Source organism: Tripterygium wilfordii, chromosome 7 (genome assembly GCF_013401445.1).
Source record: "Tripterygium wilfordii isolate XIE 37 chromosome 7, ASM1340144v1, whole genome shotgun sequence".
Lineage (NCBI taxonomy): Eukaryota > Viridiplantae > Streptophyta > Magnoliopsida > Celastrales > Celastraceae > Tripterygium > Tripterygium wilfordii.
The window spans coordinates 13437667-13443666 of record NC_052238.1 but is presented as its reverse complement, the minus strand read 5'-3'; positions in this window follow the sequence as shown (position 1 = coordinate 13443666).

The following is a 6000-nucleotide window of genomic DNA, read 5'->3' as shown; positions in this document are numbered from 1 at the left end:
AATATGAAATGTCACAAGAGAGTTCAATAATTGAGTTACGGTGAAAAATAATTAATCTTGACATGGTGTTAGAACGGAAAATTTTGAATTCAAACCTTAACCACAATTTAATAAATCTTTATCTGTTATTGCTCCAGGTTGAGCCTCATTTATTATTATCACAAGTATGAGTTTTTATGAGTATTTATTGTTGTCCCAAGTGAGGGTTTGCCCACGACTTCATTATTGCACAAATAATTATTTTCTCAAGTTTGAATATAAAATTAAAAATTATTAAATAAAACTTCTTGTACAATTGATTTGATTAACAATTTAACATTCACGGTGCCTTCTAAAGGTGGATGAGTTGAATATGAATCAATACTTTCAGCTATTTGGCAAGAATGGACCCAAAAATTTATTTGAAGTTAAAAGCATTCAATTACCTCAATTAAGAGAAAAACAACAAAGTGCACACAGTTTATTGGACCTTTTGTATTTCACAGCTTTCACTCCACTTTCTACACTATATTTGTAATCCATCTAGACATTCTGCATGGACTTAAAAAGCATAAATCCAATCCCAAAACATTCAACAACTTGATTCACACAAACAATAAAAGACGCAGCACCAAAACTTCATTCTACAGCTTTTAACTACTAAATGAAACAACTTTTGTACAAGATCTTTGTTCTTACTCGTATAGAATTAGCCATTCATGTGGTTCCTTGTCTATTATTAGGCATACATTTGATGCAAAAGAATCATGCAGCACATCATTAACGTACTTGCGACGATCTAGGGAGGTACTTCAGCTCCTCAGAGGGTGAAGAGTTGGGAGACAAAATATAGTGCTATTTTTTGTGTGCTTAAAATAGAATCAGAACACAGATCATGAATGTATTTATAGGATGTTTATTATGTGTGTGTGTGTATATATATATATAGGACACTCACAGCTACCGCAAAGGCAAAAAAGGCTTGATCGTTCCCTGGATTCCTGTGATGGTAACTTCCAAAGTAGAGAATTGTTGCATAGTACCCAACAATGGACATACAAATCCAAGCAGAAGGCCGTAACATGAAGGCACACCCATGAGAGTGTGAGCGAGCGCAATAGAGAGAGAGGCAGTACAATAATGTACCAAAACCATCCTATTCCACAGCCAAAACGAGGAAGAGGTTTGTCAAACTTTCCCAACTCTGGATCCTCTGCATCTCCAATAAGGGAATATTCATCATTTTTCTGTTCCGATGCATCTGTTGAGTGCCATGCGCACAACAGAACACCTTTAGCGCTTGTATTTGTATATCTTCTCAAAAGAATGACACAGGCTTCCTATAGTTTTCACCAACGAGAAGAAGATATGCCATGTGTATCACCACTATACTCCAAAACCATGAGCAATTGGAATTATTAAAGTTATTGTATGTACCAGTACTTATAGTCTGAATTACTTTCAGTCAGCCAGTTCGATCAAGAATTACTGAAGGGCCCAAACGGCATTAAGCCCTTAATAAGCTTTGATGGTTCATATTCACCATCTATCCGAAACCCAAAATTTAGTCTTAAATAAAAATCAGTAAGACCTGTAGCTGTAAGAGGATACACAGGCTTGAAGAAAACTCAGCCTATCAGTCATTTATTTGTCTTAAAGTCATTAACCTGATACTGTAGGTTGCTTACGACAAATGTTTTAAGACTATATTAGTTTAGATCATTCAATCATATGACATGCAGATTCAAATTCTGCCCATTAATTTTCCATCTCAAAAACTGATAATCTTTAATTCAAAAGCTGATCAAAGACAAGTTGAAGAAACATTTATAGTCCTAAGTTATCATTTTCCATATAAAAAATACATATGAAGAAGAATTTAAATACCATTATCCATGTTTCTTAGACGGAGAAATAAACAAAATTGGTGCCTTCAGTTCCCCTCTTTCTTAAAGAAACAACTACATGGAACACACACGATAATAGGAATTAGTAAAGCATTTAAATAGTCTATACCGTGAAGCTTAAAGATAAAATGAAACTCAACACACTCAAAAGTCCAAGCACATAGATTCTAAAACAACTAGAATCATCATACTGAATTCCAATATTAGCATACACAAATTCTTACCAACACAGCCCCTGAAATCTTTTGGGAAGGACCTTTCTATTGATATAATATTAATGGTTCATTATGATGTCATATAATAAGGTAATTGGAATTATCAAAAAAATTAAATAGGAGTAATTAGTAATTGTATCCATAAAAGGATTTTTTTTTTTAAAAAAAAAAGCTCAGCAAAATCTTTTAACTATAGGAAAGATAAAATCCTAGCATGGTTGGGCCATATTTGATGAAATAGTAGTTGCTATAAATATGCAGTCATATTGCTTGCTTGTTAGTCAATAAATATGCCTGAAGCATAATCTACCAAACACACACTAAAAATTCACAGCAACAAGATAAGAGGGATAAATATTAGCTCCCATGAAACACTATAGCTCTATCAGTAACTTCTCATATAGGAGCAAAGAAATTTTAATCACCACAAACAATTACACACGACAAGAGATTTTTAAATAATAAAGCCCTAATATTATCAAACGAAGAACCCCAGAATCCATCATCATTTATATCAATAAATGATACAAAAGGATAATCTTTCACAAACACTTACAAACTAATTAATATCACCAAGCAAAACCAAAAATCGCTATATAATTTCCTCCCCTGATGAATTTCAAAGCGAAATAGAGGGGTTTGAGAGAGTTTACCAAAACCCGAAAGGCCCTTACGTTTTACATCGGGCGCAACGTTATCCTTTCTTGTTTTTATGTTGTCTCTCCACTACTGCTCTGGCATCTGGGTACACCCTGAGATCGAAAAGGAGTGAGCATGAAGTAATAATATTAATATTGCTAGTTGCAAATTACTATATGGGATCATTTGCTTTTAATTTTATCTTTCATAGGTTCAAATTCTTTTTAAAAAAAAGTTAAAATAAGTAAATAACAAATTGTAAATTAACTAAGGCTTTTCTTGAATTGAAAAATATAGAGTAGAGTAGAGTTAATGAAGGGAGAGTTATAGGAGGTGAGTTAAGGGATGAGGACTACATTGACTCACCCTTGGATTGAAGGTAAAGTTAAGGAGAGTTGAGAGATGTGAGTTACAAAAATACTCCCATTAAAATTGAAATGAGTGAAAATTTTGTATGAATGATTTTGGAAATGATAAACAAACTTCTCTCACCTCACAAACCTCCCAAATTGAGGGATGACAAAATGTAGAATTGGAGAGTTAAGTGAGGGGGAATTTCCCCCATTTTCACCCCACTTAACTCTCTATCTTACAATCCAAGTAAAGTGGAGTTACTCCTCCCTCCTTAATCCTCTCCACTTAACTCTGTAAAACATCAATCCAAGCAAATACTAAAAACAAATTATAAATTATAAAAAATAATATTTAATATCACTAGAAGGATGACTGAATTGATCAAAATGAATTCATGTCAGTGAAGGGCATAAGTTTCTCTCTATATTTTATTTTGGAAGGAAATGTAAATTCATTAAGAAGATAAATTGCAACAATCTGCTTAAATAATCTCCTATTGAGATGGGGGGACATAGTGAGGGATTCTGATTTCACAATCAGACATACGTCCCACAAGTGTTAGACGATCAACAAACACATTAGCCTTACGGTTCGTGTGTTAAAATTTAAAATTTAGGGAGCTAACATTAGAGATAATTGATTCCAAAACTAAACCATGATTGTTCAAAGTACGCATTTTTTGCTGAAGAGCATGAACCACGGATATGTTGGACCAAGACTTAGTGTCTAGTCAACATTGTGTTTTTGATGATTGTGTATGATTGTATACTAAAATGTGTGTTAGCATGTTTGACTTGAACATATCCTAAAATGCTAGAAAACGTGCTTAAATGGTTATTTGGTTAATTGTTTAATATCTTAATTGTGCATATACAAATGAAGGCTTATGCATATCTCTATGTGAATTTGGTATCTATATATTTTTGGGATAGTGCTGGAAATTAAGTTTTGAAAATAAATATACATGGACTAAGTTAGGGTATTAATCTTCTAATGATCATAATTTATCTTACTTAGGTCCAAATTACTTGAAACTTGAACCACATGCACATGAAGGTTTAATATATGTTCTAGGACTATAATCATGAGAAATTAAGTGCATCACATATATATTTGGTCATATGCTTAAATTCCGCCAAAACTAGGTTCTACCTAATTTTGTGCATATGTGTTCTTTGAGAACGTGGTGAACCAAATGAACTCCGATTTAAATGAAATTTCGTGTGCATCTTAGTTTCATCACTATGAACATATTTTATTTAGTAAAGTTCAAGAGAAAAGGTCATTTACACTGAGTTTGCAAAATGACTTTGAATTTACACTTAGAATTTATCGGTTTCACTATTAGTGATCAAATTGCTTGGTTGAGTGACCAAACGATTTCCGATTGTTATGAAATTTTACATGGACATTCTAATACATATAAAATGATTTATCATGCAGTAATATGAATTTTCTGGGTTGTTTTTCTAATATAATTAACCTATGCGCTCTATATGAAGCTCTTTGAGCTTACATGCAATTGGGGAGTTCTACCTCCTATTTCCTTGTAGGTTAATCATCATTGTGGTCTCATATGACTCAGAGTTCAGTATGCTCAGGTGAATTGAAGTCCGGTTTTCAAGTATGAGCTTGGATCTCTAGAAAACCAAGAAAAACCTATGTTCATCAACCTTCCACTAAGGCATTTTGATTGATGATTGGAACTAGCCTTAGGGCTGTATAATATGGATATATTGGTGCTGCCAAATTCAGAGTTTGAAGTCAAGATTGGAGGGACATGTTTGGTCATGTGAAGGATCTCTTATCTTCATCAAACAAGATCTTGCACATGCTTCCTTTATTGAGGTCAATGATAAGATTTTTGTGAGAAGAAAATTGATGAAGCTAAAGGACAAATGCAATGGTTGAAATTTGTAAGAGATGAGAAAGTATATTTTGCAACTAGACAAGACTTAGATTATGAAGATATTCTTGAAGACTACAAGCTCCAACGGTACACTAATTTATGGCCGAGATTGAATTGTTTTGAATTATGAATGGATCAGATTACAACAAGACTTGAAGGGTTAAGATGACCATTTAAAAGGTGAATCCAATGGTTGTGCATAAGACCATATTCTTGCTTGCAATTTTTGACTTAAAAGAAGATCTTACTTGATTTTTGGAGTCAAAGATGGCTGCAAGTTGCTACACATTTTGTAGGAAATCGTTGGAGATACCAAGGCCAAGATTTGATGTAAGTTTGATCAAATGGTCAAAGATGACAAAATTGTTGGAGATACCAAGGCCAAGATTTGGTGCAAGTTTGATCAAATGGTCAAAGATGGCTGCAAGTGCACATGACAACTCAAATCTTGCAAAGCTAGACTTGGAAAAAGATGCAAGTGCAACGGCTATGTATTGCAAGGTTGAGATTTAATGATCTATTCATTCAATGGCCAAGATTTGCACATGTAATTGAAGGTCGAGATTTGAAGATAGAAAAAGATCCAATGGTGGAAATCACAAGAGCTTGGTAAATTATAAAGAGGGGTTCTTCCTCATTCCAACTTGGAGAAGCCAAAATTACATTGAAGAAATTGTTGTTCTCAAAGCTTCCAAGCTAGTTTGTGCCATTGAATCCAAGCTTCTACCCAAGCCACTCTAAAGGCTTCCTCACTATTTTGCTTTTGCAAAGAGGGAGTGCTTCTCATTTGGCTTCTTATTTTCAGATTCGAAAATCCTCATTATTCTTTATTTTCTATCCAACCCGTGAGGTGATATTGTGATTCTTGAGTGTTCCTCAACCCTATTTGCTTAGTGCAAACCTTGAGTGAACCATTTATACCGAACACTTGTAAAAGTCCCTTCATTGGGCAAAAACCTTGTTGAGGTTGAGTTTAAGGGAGTGCTTGAAACCCTTG